Source organism: Diadema antillarum, unplaced genomic scaffold, assembly GCF_040938485.1.
Source record: "Diadema antillarum isolate AM-2024a unplaced genomic scaffold, OU_Dant_1.0 scf00000042, whole genome shotgun sequence".
Classification (NCBI taxonomy): domain Eukaryota; kingdom Metazoa; phylum Echinodermata; class Echinoidea; order Diadematoida; family Diadematidae; genus Diadema; species Diadema antillarum.
The window spans coordinates 194,959-211,693 of record NW_027270931.1 but is presented as its reverse complement, the minus strand read 5'-3'; the positions used below and the strand labels follow the sequence as shown (position 1 = coordinate 211,693).

Sequence of the window (16,735 nt, the reverse complement as noted above, 5' to 3'; positions counted from 1 at the left end):
ATGCAAATTATGAGACATTTCACTTTCTTGTTGTAAAGATGGCAAAGGATCCAGGTAAAGGGACGGTACAGTTTCAGTTGAGACGGGGCTTGAGGTTTCCTACATTTTTTTTTTAATGAAGATTTTTTGAGATAATGAGAAACTTCTTATGAAATATGAATGACCATATAATTCTTAGAGGAATTCAAAGTTTATTTGATGATATTTGATAATATCCAAAACAAAGCAATCCTAATAAAGGGTGGGACCCACCTTTTATTGGGATTTCTTTGTTTTTCTTTGTTTTTGGTTATCTTAGACACTTCAAAACCAATTTTCATCAAATGAATTTTGAATTCCTCTTAGAATTATATGTTTTTCACCACTTAATGTAGTGGTTTGTAAGTATCTTGCAAAAGGTAGAAAGGTGAATTCTCACCTCAACCACGATTACACTATTCCTTAAGAACAAAATGTAGGAATGTCTGTCAGTCAAAGTTAGAATTCTGAACTCCTGGAAAGAAGACTAGCCTTTCCTAGCATGAGGAGGTGCACTTCAACTTTTGGCAGGAAAAGCGACAGACATACCAATAACTCTAGGGGGCTTGGATATAATAAAAAAAAGTGCTGTCATAATGCGAAGAGCCCATAAATTCATTTCAAATTTCTCCTGTTTATTTTCACTCGGGGCATATACATATACTTGATTCTCCAGGCTGCGGTTGTCTCAATGTTGTGTAGCCAAATGGAGGGGACAATCGCATGCAATTTGTGGCGGCTATATATCTCACATTACTGCAATCTTCTGGATCTTTGGATTTAACCCACTCTCAACCAGATTGTGATACTGTCATAGACTGTGTGCAGACCCTCTAAGTGTCCCATCACCGATGGGTTCACTGGGTACCTACTCAAAGCGTCCTTACTGCGTTAAACTACAATAGCAAGTCACGCACAGTTTAAAAAAAGTATATTAAGCGTATAGCCCTTTGTTCTGACTTCCAATTTCACAAAATTCCACTTGCATGTGTCCCTTTTTCTTTTGAGTCAGAATCGAGTCCATTTGAAAAAGGCAAGGATTCCTTGGCCTGTGGTTATGAGAACTGGGAAAGATAGGCCTACAATGTACTCATATTTCTTGGAAGTTTACTTAGTATTTTCATGTTGCAATAAGAATAACTGTCAAACTCTTTTACTACCGCCTCAAAATAAGTTTCTTATTCAAACATTCTATCTAAATACTGTAATTACCATTAGGCCTATGGACATTACCTTAACATTGGTTTGAAATGTTGTAACATTCACAATCATTAACAAATTATCATAATTATTATCATCAGCACTTGCAGTTGTGATCTTTTTCTTGTGGTGCCATATGAGAAGATGATCCCTATCTGCAGTTTGAATGCATGCATCTACTTACACATTTTTGTGTATTATTAGCTAAAACATTGACAATATCTTTGTCATTTGCGGTAATGGTGGTATTGGCAGTAGTGCATGACTATCATCATTCATAGCTTGAATGTATGCATCTATAGTATCATCAGTAACAGCATTATGATTATTACTATCACTGTCATTTGCAGTACCTGAGGTAGTAGTGACTGTAGTAGTAGTAGTAGTAGTAGTAGTAGTAGTAGTAGTAGTAGTAGTAGTAGTAGTAGTAGTACGTAGTTAGTAGTAGTACATGTAGTAGAAGTAGTAGTGCTGATGGTAATTATCAGAAGGCTAAAATATTCTTTAGACTGCCCCCTCTATACTCTGCGACCTACTTAAAAGTTTACTACATCTACTTTCATATACAAAACAGCGAAATAAAAAATGCACACAAAACAGCAAAAATGAAAAATGCAAAACTGTGATTTGAATACAGAAATACAGTACCTTTTTTCCTATCTTACAAACTGAATCCAGTTTGCATAGCCACTGGGCACACCAGGTGGAGGTTCATTTTTTGCATCTCATGGATCAAATCCAGACATCATTTTGGCTCAAAAGTACAATCGAATGATCAGTAGTGTTGACATAATTGTATCAAAAGGCACATATGCCATCTGCCTGCGACTTTTTGAAATGATATCTAATGGCCTCAGTACATGCCATAGAGACTTTTCTAGTGGAAATCAAAAAAGATTAATCAGAGCTATACTTTTGAAAAAAAAAATCAATCTAATGGAAGATGGTATTCCATCAAAGCCCACCAAAGTAGCCTCAGGGGAAAGACGTCTCGTCTTTGAATAAATAAAAAGTCTCCATCCATGTACTCACATGATGCTATTTATGTGCGCTTAAATGTTTGATGAGCATAGACGATGCACATTTTGACTATGAATTGTACTTTTTGAGGCAGGGTTATTTAGAAAAGCTTTCCCACTCAAACACAGTATGGCAGTTTAGTCAAGAAATGTGGCATAGTGGATGAGATTTATGACTTTTCGTTCTTTGCAATGATTGTATTAACCCGTTGAGGACGAGTCCCGAGTAAACTCGGGCAGGTGTCTATGGGAAACGCGTGTTGTAGCAAAATCAGTCCGTCCTAAACGGGTTAAAGGCATTATTTGCCATTTGCAGATGAAACAAAAACCTAGCTTTAGTGCTTCAAAACAGTTCTTATATGTGAGTTAGGGATAAAAACAACCAATATAAAAACGTTAAAGGGTGTGTAGTCGAGGCGAGGATTTAGCTTTTAACATTTTGCGAGATATTCAGAAACCACTCTATGAGTTGTCAAAGAGCATGTAATTCTAAGGGGTATCAAAAGTTTATTTGTTGAAAATCAGTTTCGAAATGACTGAGATATCCAAAAACAAGGTGAAACAAAGACATCCTAATAAAAGGCGTGGCCTGTCGCCTTTTATTATTATCATCATTTTTTTTTTTGGATATTTCAGCCATTTGAAAACTAATTTTCATCTAATAAATGCTGAATCCTTAAAATTACATGCTCTTCCATATTTCAAAAAGGTTTCTCATTATGTCACTTAGGAATGTTCAAAACATGAATCCCCACCTCAACCAGTACTGTACAGTCCCTTAAATCAGTATAATCAATGTTATAGTATAGAGCAACATTTGGACTGTCATTTTAAGTGTTATAATTTTCTCTTCATAACTAGTACATAAAAACATACCAACACACATATATATACATGTACACACACAAACGTGTATAATACATCTAACGTCTTTCATTAGGCCTATACCTGCACAGTCCCACATACCCTTAATCCTGATGGTAGCTTAAGCACACAACATGAAGTCTCCAGCAAACTTTGTTACTTGGCTTTAAAGGTAGGGAATCCCATTTGCACGCCTTAAATGAAGAGTTGTATAAATACAGTGGTATGTTGAAGAGAATATCATTTTAGAAACTCCCATAAAGTATTGAAAGTGGAAGGTAACATTTAGTACATTTTTTTGACGGTTAGATTTTGAATTGAATTGTTTTCGGGGCTCACCGTAAATTCCAGTACATTACTAGGCTACCTTTGCAGACCCATGTACTGCATGTGTGTCCATCATGTATATTTTGTGAAGAAAGTTCATCAACACTTACAAACATTTCTATATACATTCTTACCACACACTCTATATGTTATTACATCAGCTCTTGTACTTTTAGATTTGTGTTTATAGATCACAAATACAGAAGAATGCAACAAAAAGGCTTAAGTGTGGCTGACACACAGAACTACTGAGTAGTTGAGTTTTGTGCATTATTCAAATTTTAGATAACTGTTGACTTCCAAATTTCTGAGCAGTGGCCTAAGCAAGTCCCCTGAGGTTCATATTTAATGTTTTGCTGCATTTTGTGAGGTCTGTAAAAGGTATCCCCTACCTTTAATAGCTTGCATTCGCCAAAACAAACTTGTTGACAAAAAAAAAAATGCATTAGCAATTATTCAGATTCACTTGACCTTATTCCATCTCCAAACACACTTGCTACACAGAATATCCTACTGAGGAAAAATGTAAGAAAAGTGACTTTCTTGAAATAATTGAGCAGGACTTCTACTAGCACAGAACCAAGAATAGATCTTTCAGTGATAAAGATCTGATACTTCTGTCACTTACTCTGAATACCTGACATGAGGTTAAAAATCCACACTGTAAATGTTATCGTAAAATCCCACAGAGCAGAGTTCAGGTGGCACTGTTGAGGTACTGTCAGACAGGGATAGCCCGTGTATAACATCACAGGTTTACGCACACCCGCCCAAGAAACGTCCAAACTGTCCGAGTAGGACACACCTGCGCAAGCGGCCAAGAAACTGCCAGCAAAGCAGAAAGTCCATGCACTGCCGTCCCTGCACTCTGAACTTTAGTGCATCATAAATCCTGAACCAAGGAATCAGCGGAGAGCAAAGTCACAGGGGCCTGGGGCTCTGCGCTGAATCACATTCAAGAATGGGGGTGGGGTGGGGGGGGGGGCAGGAGGGGAGAAGAGGCATCAAAGACAGTAGACAACAATCCAACCACATTTACAAAATGGGGAGATATATACAACACATGCCTCATCTTGTTGCAGAATACACAGGCAGACAGCCATCGCCTGAATTACCTCGAGAGAGGGGAGAAGAGAAAACGACGCAATACATAGAGAGCGGAGAAAATGAGATTCGGGGACAACCATAGACTCTTGACACATACCAGACGCTTTAGTCAAATTCCTAAATATAAAATGAATGACAGCCCCCAGGCTCATATTTCACCCCCCTGTCTGCGCCTCCGCCGCATGGGACACTGTGAGCATTTTTTTTTTTTTTTTTGGTCTTGTAAAACTTGACACAGACCAGTCAGCAGAAAAAAAAAGAAGAAGTGACGAACACATCTCCAATTCCAGGAGGAGAAAAGAGATACAATGTACATGGACCTTGATCACCCATTGAGGCTTGTGTAAATGGAGCAAAGCAAGTGCCAGCCCCCAAACCCCACCCCGCATGCTAAAGAATAGGCTGAGTTCTTAAACATTTCCATGACTGTCGCCAAACTTTTTCCTTATCATTACTCAACTTGATACATGCGTCACAAGCCTGTAAAAATGAAATGAGTAAAAAAAAAAAATGAACAACATACAAGTTGTGTAAATTGTATTCATTCCTTACAATTCAAACACAGGTAGTTTACATTCAAACCATGGTTTAAATTACATCCACAGCCTAAAAACAGTGTGAAGTAGGCGTACACTGTTAAGCATGTCAACATGTATATAATGTTTATTATTATTGGATGTCTGTTGAAGTATGTGATTTGTCACATGCTTTATGCAATCAAACTTTGCTTTATTCATAGACTAAATCTCAACTGCCTTCGTGCATTCTGACCATTAAGGTTATAAGTTTCTCGGGGAGTTTCGAGTTGAGATATGATATCTAAGGAATACTTTCTTTGAATTTAACCCATGGAGGACGGGCTGATTTTGCTACAACACGCATTTCCCATAGACCCCTGCCCGAGTATACTCGGGACTCGTCCTCAACGGGTTAAAATAAAAGTGGAACTTAACTCGTACATTTGTGTGTGTGTGTGTGTGTGTGTGTGTGTGTGTGTGTGTGTCTGCATCAGGCCTATATATTCAGCAGATACTCAGATTTTTTTCAATTATTTTGATATTCAGGCCTACACTCTAAAAAAAAAAAGGACATGTATCCATTTCTGCAAGTGATCATTCAGAGTGCAATTTCTCTTCAAGTACAATTTAGAGCTCCAACTTTACTCAAGGCTTTAAAACAGAGTCTCAAGACATGCTGTTTTCTTGGCAAAATTCACACGCTGCTGTTGCCTGCCACCACATTAAAGAGATGGTATAGCGTTGGTTGAAGTAAGGGTTCAGCTTTTAACTTTTTGTACGATACTTCGGAAAAAAAAAAAAACTTAATGAAATGTTAAAGAGCACATAATTCTAAGAGAAATTCAAAGTTTATTTGATGAAAATCGGTTTCGAAATGGCTGAGATATCCAAAAACAAAGTAAAACAAAGAGATCCCAAGTTGGGTCCCATCTTTATGATCACTTTGTTGTGGATATCTCAGCCATTTCAGAACCAGCTTTCATCAAATAAACTTCAAATTCATCTTAGAATTCTGGGCCCTTTGCTATTTCATATTTCATGAGAGGATTCTCATTATCTCCACAAATCATCATCATCAAAAAAAAGTTGGAAACCTGAAGCCCCATCTCAACCGAAACTGTACCATCCCTTTAAACTCTGCGTTTGTATCATCTGCTTTATACTAGACATCGACTTGCAGAGGCTGGCCATACTCGCTTTACACCTCTCCCTGCCACTGTGTCTCGACATCAAAATCTCTTCATGTACCACCTGTTTGCATTTGAGGGCACAGTTGTTGAAACAATGCTCTTGTTTCGTCTTTATGCAAATTATCCCTGGAAACATGTCGTCGACTGCGCAATACTCAACAGCATGAAACGTTACAACATTAGTTGCATCCTCATTGGCCTAAAACTCATGAAAAGCATTCTATTGGTGACGATGGAAAAAAACAAAACAAGAACAGTTAAACAATATCTTCATCTGTTCATGCCAGCTAAAATAATCTGCCAGATATTAAATGATATTCTAGACATAGGTCCAAAGTTATTATATATGAGGGTGCACCAAGAGCATAAAAACAACAAAACTTTAAAGGGAAATGAACAAAAACATTGATGTAGATTGAGTGAATGCAGCAAATACTGGTAGAACGCATCAGAGAAGTTTGTCCATTGAAGAAAATGTTAAAAATTAGTTCAAAAGCTCTAAAACTTTAAAGCATCTGTAAAGCCATCGCTGGATGAGAAGACTACAACAGTTCATGATGTAACTGTAGGACAACGATATATTAAAAGAAAATATGACAGTATTCAACATACAGTTGCATTTTTCATTTTTGTAGCATAATGAAAGAGCACTGGACTTTACCTCTTTCAGAGAGCAGGGGGTATAACGTTACCCTACATTTATCAGTACCGAATTGAAGGAGGGCATAATTTTCATTTTTAAAAAATGAAATTTTGTGGATTTCTCAAATCATATGGAGCAATTGGGAACAGGAAGTAATCCAAATATTGAGTGGAAGTCACAAAAAAGTTAACAGTGATGAAATTTCTTCTTTAAATCTGTGCAGTAAACTTCACACAAGGTAGAAAGATCATACTTCGTGCAAAGTCTTCTGACAATGTTTGGCATGGCTTTGGCACAGTTGTTGAAACTTTCCATGTAATGCTGTGAGTTTTCTCATGTTGCAATTTTGAACCGTTGGTATAAATGGCCCTTCTAATTTCAATACAAATCAATACACTTCTACTATTACTGTTCTAGGCTGTCAGTTTATTCAATGATCAGACATGATCAAGCAGATTAAACATGAATATGATGTAAATAAAAGAGGTAAGATGAACTGCTTCTCCCATGTCCCCATAAATTACATATTGTTGAAAAATTTCTCTCTTTTATACATTGTGAGAAAAAATTGTCAGAGACCCCATTCAGCAAACTTCCTCAGATTTGCAGACTTGCCCTCTTTATATCATAAAGCTTCCTATCTTTTCAATAAGATCTGAATAAACGCAAGCAATAAAGACAATAATCACTGACATACACGTAAACATGCACATAAATCTCTTATCACCTCATTCGGAATTCTATCAGGGCATCTCTCTATGTAAATGATCTGAAAATATGTCATAAATAGAACGGCTCCCTCGTCTGACGTCACGCCCCCTGAGAGAACACAGTTTGGAAGGGGAGGGAATAATCGTGAGAAACCACAATGAGTTCACGGCTAAAAAAAAAGGTTTATATAATAGTCTTCATTAAAGGAGATGAGCAATATATATATTTTTTTCTCCCTTTCTTCTCAACTCTCAAATCTAATAGTGGTGACAAATTCAGATTCAAAAGTACAGAGAGATCTCAACAATTACGCAACCACATCAAAGATATAGGCCTAAATACTGACTGACATATATTTCACCACGCCATAGTATACTGAACTTACAGCATAGGTTAACTTTAATCCATTGAGGATGGACTGATTTTGCTACAACATGCATTTCTCATAGACACCTGCCCGAGTATAATCAGGACTCGTCCTCAACGGGTTGATCAGTATCGCAAAATTTGGCGTTGATGGGAGAATAGCACTTTGATACAGAATCAAGAAAAATATTTGAAAATAATTTCTAAAAACCAATCCAATCATGGCAAGTGTTGGAATATATATAACCCATGGGATGTAAGGATATCAAGGCCTACACTTATCGTGTCAAACATGAAAGTAATTCGTGGAATTTTGTTCACAAGTATGATCCTTACAGGGAAAAAATGACAAACGCCCTGATCAAAAAAAAAAAAAAAAATCAATGGAAAAAAGTTTACCAAATAGAGAAAAACAAATAATGTTGCAACACAAAAAATGTCTGCAAGGCTGGAACTCAGGCTACTACTTATGCCACACTAATCTCACAACGTGGCTGGCACAACAACAAACTAGAACACAGTCCAGGCGATGACGCCGAACTCCGTCACTCTAACCAAACTCTACGTCACAGTTTAGTCGCCCTCAAGGAAAAGCACACTTTAAAGGAGGGAGGGGGATAAAATGTGGTGGGAACTTTATGGCTGTTTCGGACGAAACAACGACACCCTGTTGCACGTTATCTCCGCGACATCATTTGTAATTGAGGAGTTCCCGCCGAGAGCAATTGACATCACTACCGTACTGACGGAGCTATTGCAGGAAACTTGCTCACCACGGAGTGGTTATCAAATCAATTAATGGTCGCATGGCACTGGCCAAGTTCAGCTGCTGGAGAGTTTATTTTCGGGTATGATAATCGTTATCAGAAATATAATCGGAATGATCGGTAGCGCGTAGTAATGGGCTTTGTTCTAAGAAACCAGATCCTGCTACAGTCATTCCTTAATGAAAGTTCATCATTACCTACATCAGCTTGTGAAAGCATTCTTTGCAGTAATTCTCGGTTTGTGCACGTTTTTACAGGATACTCCACATCACGATAAACTTGTTCACGATGTTTTGGCATTTCATGTTCAACCACAAAGTTCAAGAAAATCACACTTCTGTGGTTTGATGCCATTTCTTTACATGATAACATCTATTACTCATCGTTATTATTTCTCAATGTAGAGAAGAAAACTTTTTTTTTTGTCCTACCAATTCCTCAAATTTGGCAACACATTTTAAGAGCCATTTCATTGCTTAATGTAGAACCAATTTCTCAAATGGGCAATACATTTAAAGAAAATATCAGTTCCTATTTTTTTCTCAAAGTGGCAAATTTCTGTAAAATATTTCTTTCTGATTGGTGCAGATTCAATGAAGCCAACATCTCCATCACATCTTTCTCTAATGTACTGTAAGCATCAATATTTTCGTGTGATATATTTTTCGCGCTGAGTAGTTCAAAGACATATTCACAAGTTGTTGAATTAATGCTGCACAATTGTCAACCCACTCATAATGGGCAGAGAAAATTGTGAGGACATTTTTGCACGTTTTAGAATTCATGCTAGCCAGAAGTAGTGCGAAAATGCAAAAATTAATGTACCATGAAAATGTCTGTGTTTACAGTATACTACACGTAGAATGTCAAGAGACTGTGCCAATTTAATGCCGAGAGAATGATTTATTTTTCCCCCAAAAGTGAAATTCTCTCAGGAGTTGATGAATTAAAGGTCAAAGCTACATGTAAATTCTGCTAATCTCACTGGAAAGTTAAAGGTTTCTGTGGCAGCAGAGATTGTAAACCTCAGAGTGACATTGGTGATATTCCCCTCCTTGTTAAAAGATGACTGATAAAAAGGCAACTTTGAGTCAAATCAAGCAAGCAATGTTTATATCGTATTAAGGTCTAGCTATAACTAGATAGAAAATGGGCAAGTTTGAGAATCTGGGAGTTTCACAGGTAAAAAATCACTATGCAAACTCTAAAATGATTAAAAAGGACTCATAGTCTCATTGCTACCTTTATCAAGAGGCCACAAAAATCCTTGTTAGAATCTTTAGACAGGAATGTCACATATGTTGCTATTGTACATAACATTTGATCATTTAATACAATGATTTGAAGGGAAACTGAAATACTATTTATGATCTTTATGCATATAAACATGTAGCGAAATCAGGTGTCGATTTAGTGATAACATAATGATGAATTACATGGAAAAATTCCCACAGGATGTAAGCAATTCAAAATGCAACATTTGTTCCCTCCAGGGTGAGAAAGAGATTATCTGTCTTTGAAAATCACAAATCCAACATTAAATAGTCCCCCAAAACTCATTATTTCATCTTCTTTATATAACACAACCTGCAACCATCCTTGGATTCATGCAATGTAACGTGCCAATTTCAAATCAATAAGGTATTGATCATCATATTTACTAGCAAAACACCGGCCGCTCAATCTCACGGAGCCAAATTTCACACCGGCAAACAGGAACGGTGGCACTGAACTCCAATTTCAACCAATTACTTATTGATTCATTTGCAAGCGCAAAATGGCAGACCAATCGTCATGGCGACGAGATGCTCGCCAGAAGCCGCATCCATCAAGGACGAGTGTCATTATGCTAGTAACATCAACTACCGGTAGTACTATAATCATCACTACTATGTGCTGACACGAGGCCATATCTTTCCTTTTCGTTTAATTTTTTTTTCCCGCTGCCTCTACACTAATTACATAGGCCTCATACACGCAGGATATGTATAATTTATCTCATCGCAAAAATTCCTGATCAATTAATACAACTTCATGGCTGCAGAATGGTTGCTAACATGCGATGTGCATCACACAATAATTAGCTACAAATAGCTGTATTGTAAGGGTGGACTGTTTTTACAAGATCCTGCCGGATAATCAGGCACCTACTGTAGCTTTTAAAATGCCAAAGGACAGGGAGAAAAGTTGATTTATGCAACGCAGGCATGGGTGGAAAATGCCTCACTGTTGATTATGAGAATTCACAGCAATTCACTATTTTTTCTGGTACTGATTTGCATTAATGTATGCTTTTTAAAGAATTAATTGTGAATATCAAAACCAAATTTTAACTTTCCTCCTGGACTTAAGAACGTTTGATCCAGGTGTAAAGTGATATTTGGGGGAAGATACAAATTTGGGGGAATTCGCAGGAGTACAGAGTGTCTCTTAGGGAAAAAAATTTCCACTTGTCCAGAGAAATATCTGTGCCAAGCGAGACATTTATAATACACATTGCAGTGTCATCCCCTTATTTCTTCCCATGAGAAAGTCTACTAATGCAGTCATGGATATAGAACATGCAATCTATGATTCCTCCACATAACGTCCATTGGATGGACTTAATAACCAGTGCAAACTCTGCCAAATTACTGTACACGCCGAATATTTTGTGAGGTCTTTATTTTTGAGAGGCTTCAAAATGCGGCAGCACGCATCATTACACTATCCAAGAAGCACACTCACATCACCCCTACTTTGAGATCACTTCATTGGTTACCAGTCAAAGATCGCATTATTTTTAAGATTTTACCTTTGACTTTTCATTGCATTCAGGGCGCTGCTCCTCAGTATAACATTGACTTACTCCATAATTACATCCCTGCTAGATCTCTACTCTCATCCAACTCCGGTTCTCTGATAATTCCAAGATTCACTACAGTATGGGGCACACGTGCCTTTGGCCATGCTGCTCCCACCTTATGGAATAATTTACCTTCAGCCATAAAAAAATGTTCTTCATCAAACTCCTTTAAAAGCAGTCTAAAAACTAAAAACTCACTTGTTTAAAGCCTCAATTTGACTACTCATTACATGTATTTGATATTTGTATGTCCTTTATCTCCTTCACTTTCTCTTCCTTCCGCGCCTAGAGCACTCTGCAGAGTGGATTTGGCGCTATATAAATCATATCAATTATTATCATTATTATTTTGCAAATTTGGTGAGTCACATGCTATCGCGAATTTACAGACACCTGAAAATATTGGCTCTGATCCTCATATAAATGTGATGTGCATGTACACATTTCTCCGTTCAGGACTATACTCAACGATCGTGCACTTAACCACTCTTGAAATCGTCAGGGAAGTCCCCATTTCCAAAAATTTAGAATCGCTAAATATATGGCGTATGCAGTAACCCTTTCATTGACCAGGGGCAACTATAGCGGATATGATGTGTATGGTATTGGAAGGGGTTGATATTAAAAGGGTTAGATTGGGAGCTGCTGTACACCCTACAGTTCAAGAACTACATTGGACAGATACTTTTTCTGCTAGGGTCACGGTATTTTGAAATATTACAGGGATCACATAGTTTCAGTTTCTAACATTTTTTTGGTGAGATAAAGAGAAACCTCTTATGAAAATATATTTAATGAATATTTAATACACGTACTTCTACAGGTACACACTTTTTTTTAAAGTAGGTATATACTTAACCCATTGAAGATGGGCTGATTTTGCTACACCATATGTGACCCGCTACAACAAAATGATCCTAAAGTCGGGCCAGGTCGATTATTTAGAAATTGCATGACACAATTCCCTAATCTTTCTGCTTTAAATTGATATATAACACATCATATAAAAATAATCGGCTGCGGAGATATCGATGTTTAAAAGAGAGCATGTCGAGACGTCTGGGAAATCACTGTTTCGAGAAAAGCGCCCTAAAAGTTCTCCTTGCGACGCAATCACGATCAAGGGACACGCAAGTCAGTTTTCACCTCCGGACATAGAAGGTAGGCCCTAGCAACCCCCGAAATGCTCATTCAAACACAACGTCAGCAGTCTCCTCACCGACCAATCAGTGACCAGGATGGCAGGAGAAGCGGCTGGGCATAGCGCACCTCGCCGGCACGCACCAGTTGACTGGGCAGTGTGCGAGCTTCACGCTTCGGTTAGCGGCAAGCAGCAAACTGACCAATGAGATCACTCTGGTTGTTGTTAGGGGCGGAGCCTATGTGTGGCGCTCAATCCAAATCTTCGAACCAGTTTCTGCTTCGTTGAAACGCCAAAAAAACATGGCCCAGAAAAACGCTATTTTTTTGTCTTTCCTTTCATAATTTTGCTTCAAAATTTCGACAGATGATAGGAGACATGTCAGACTCTAATAACATGTCAAATTCAGAAAACCGTAAGTTTTGAACAATTTTGATGCTCTGACTGCAAACTCGATTTTCACGGGTTCGACCGTGCGCGACTTTAGGACCATTTTGTTGTAGCGGGTCACATATATTTCCCATAGACACCTGCCCGAGTATACTTGGAGCTCGTCCATAACAGGTTAAAATGCAGAAAATGTGATGAAATTGGTAAGAACCAATATACGCTATAAGGAGTAAACAAGATATGCATGTGGCAATATATTGATTTAATTTTGTAGACGAAAGAATACCTCAAAGAGAAGGAGAATCAGGATCTCTGTTATCAATAAATAAAAGAAAATTCATGCATTATTCCCACACAATCTCAGTGAATACAGAGAAACGTATACAAGCCCAGCTATGCCACCATGCATGCATTTCTACTCTATCATTTTGTGGCATTGGACAGATTCATTTCATATCTCTGCAACGTCTCAGCAAAGTCAAAACGAAATTTCACAAGATGGAAATTTGTCACTCGTAATCCTGTACCCAGAGAAAAACCTGGCGCCGCATTGGTGCACACTATGAAAATACTTCTGTTTGAAAAGGCCAATTTATTTCAAAATCTATAATGAAATTTATGCTGATAGGTACAAATTATGATTGGTGACTTTGCTTTCAACACTTGATGAAAAACAAGCAAACAGAATGAACTGGAACAAAAAAAAAAAAAAAACTACGTCATGTTGCATTTTCGCTGTTAGTGAACTTGTATGGAGTATTGACCTATTTCCTGACTAGTCTTCAAAATCAGACCCAGCTCGCTCTAAGTTTCATTAAATTTATCTCTGTAGTAAGCCTTAATTTGTACAAAAATTGTACATTAATGTTAAGTCAAAAACCCTTCAGATACAGGCTAGATTGCCAGTGACACTTTGTAACATTTTTGTGGAAAAGGTATAAAGTTTCATGACGCTTTGTATGATTTGATCAATTTTAAGGGACTTATCCTTCAGAAACAATCCTTCATTTATCTCAGCCGAATCTAATAACATGAACTTTGATTTGGCAAAATTTGTCAATATAACCGCACATGGGTCTAGAAAGAGAAGGATAATTTTCACCTGTCACGAAATTCAATCAATATAAGACTCTTCATTAGGTTATCACATTCCAAGACTGACACACAGGTAATATAATTTATATATTTTATAGCATTATATAAAGATATTTCAAATGGAAAACCCCTACCCCATATACACATGGCACAGCCTATGCATCAGAAAGGAATGCAACATGGTCTTTCAACATATATATATATTCCATTTATGCTTAGAATGACATTATAATTTATAGCCAATGTCTGTGGGTGCAGAAATGCATTCAATCTCATTTCATTTTTTGTTGTTGTTGCTGTTGAGAATATCCTCCACCTACACTTCCCACTCTTCTTCCTATCCACAGGATAGGTTTTCTACAATTTGCAAGCAAACTCATCGAAGATGAAAAAAAAGGGGGAAAAAAGGTCTCTCAAATGCAGAAATGCAGATGAAAGCAAGGCCTAGAAGAGGCTCTGCATGGAAACATCACAGTGTTTCCTTCATGTTTGAGGTGGAGCTCGTGTTACCGCGAAAAGCTTCTGCCTCGCGAAATCCCACTCCTGACGCATAGAATCCCTCCAGCCATTTTCGGTGAAAAAAGAAAAAAAAATCCACACGGCTTATGAAATCACCCCAAAAAGTTTGCTCCCTCTTATTTACACTCTTCTCTTTGTGTAAATGTGTGTGCGTGTGTGTGTGTGTGTGTGTGTATGTGTGTGTGTGCCTGTATTTGGCATATGATGCTGTTTTCGCTACCCTAGTACCTACCAAATTGAAATCCGCCATTTATATATATATATATATATTTTTTTTCAGTGCTGTACCTAGATTAAATATGGGTGGAAATAAATTTTAGTGCTTTTTGGAAGAATTTATTATCATTTTTTTTTTTGTTGCATCAATGAGCTCAATACGGCAGCAACATCACAAGATCTGTGCTCATCACACACACTACACCAGTGATCTCAGTGTCACACACAGACAGCTGCCCTTCACTACACATTACTAATTCAAGGAAGACATAAAATAAGCAATCATGGGATGAATTCATGGATTAAAATGATCTCACTCAAAACTACTATCCAAAATTGTAACAGCATGTTTCAAGAAAACTACAAAAAAAAATTATATCATTGTTATTATTGTAAAAACTGCTATGAAACTGAAAAAAAAAACCCACAATACAATGGCTAAATTGATATTGGGATCACTATCATTAACTGCTAAGATTTAGCCACCATGATGGCAGTCCATAACTGTACATCTTACAAACACGAGATGGCGCTTCATAAGGCCGTAACCCAAGGTATGACGGTACCCTGGGGTATGTCGTGATGCATCATATTCAGTGTCATGTCTAATATGGAGAGAGTGACAAGAGGCATTTGTAAAACTCAAATTTGCTGTGGGAAAGTATATTGTATGACCTCCTGAACAATGGTTAGGAAAAGATGGATTCATGAAGGTGTACATTACACACTGCAACATTGTGATCATCACGTATCTTCTTGAAAATAATGAAATAACAATTGTGTAATGTATACATTGTATTTTGTTAGGTTTTTGTGAACAAATGGACATAAACTGAACTGACCTGCGCATATATTACACTACTGCACAAGTTTATTATGAATTAGATCTAAAATCATTATAATGAACAAGAATACTGTATAAAGTTGTTATTTTTGCATTACAGATATTTTTGCGAATATACTTGCACATATGTTACACTACTGCACAAGTTTATTATGAATTAGATCTAAAATCATTATAATGAACAAGAATACTGTATAAAGTTGTTATTTTTGCATACAGATATTTTCGCGAATTAGGAGGTCACAGACATTTTCACAAGATGTTGTTTTTGAGATTCTGACTTCCAGGCTATCAGCTGCCTTTATAGCATTTGCTTTTTTATTTCATATTTAAGCCAGAGCCCATTTCACACAGCATTTGACGACATTGCAGTCGGCAATGACTGATGCTACTTTGACGAGAATCAATTGCAAATGTTCGTATACTGTAAAACATGATATTCGCGGCACGACGGCCTTTTTCGTGGCAAGAAATTTTCGCGAATTGCCTCTTGCGTTCAATGCATATAGTGTAGATAAGAAATTTCACGAGCAATTTAATTTCGCGAATCGTGGCGCTCGCGAAATTCGCGAACATTTCTCGTTTTACAGTATAATGGACACATGCACAGACAAACGGTCTGCATGCAAATTAATTCTAGACTAACAGTATAAAACAGAAGTATTCCATTCACTTACTCAATAGGTAAGGAATATCTGAGTCACCTTATAATCAAAGTCAACCAAAAGACAGAGGTAAACAAAAACCTTGGCCTTGTAAACATGAAATTGATTGAGACTGTTTGAGCTTTGTAGTACCGCTTTTGCCCCTTGGCCTTATTTCTTTCTGAAATGATTTCTCAGTCCTGATTCCTTCTTCCCAATTTCTTACATTAACATCCCTCGAACTCTCCCCCCCCCCCCCTCCTTGTCTCTTATTGGTTGTATTACCTTTGTTCCGCTGTGTTCGGTCAGAT

At 37.4% G+C, this 16,735-nt stretch overlaps 1 protein-coding gene across 1 annotated transcript in view; it reads right to left on the bottom strand.

The window, feature by feature from the left end:
• The window catches only part of LOC139713064 (uncharacterized), a 141,296-nt gene that overhangs the window by 64,801 nt on the left and 59,760 nt on the right, over nucleotides 1-16,735 (bottom strand). The window lies entirely within an intron of this gene.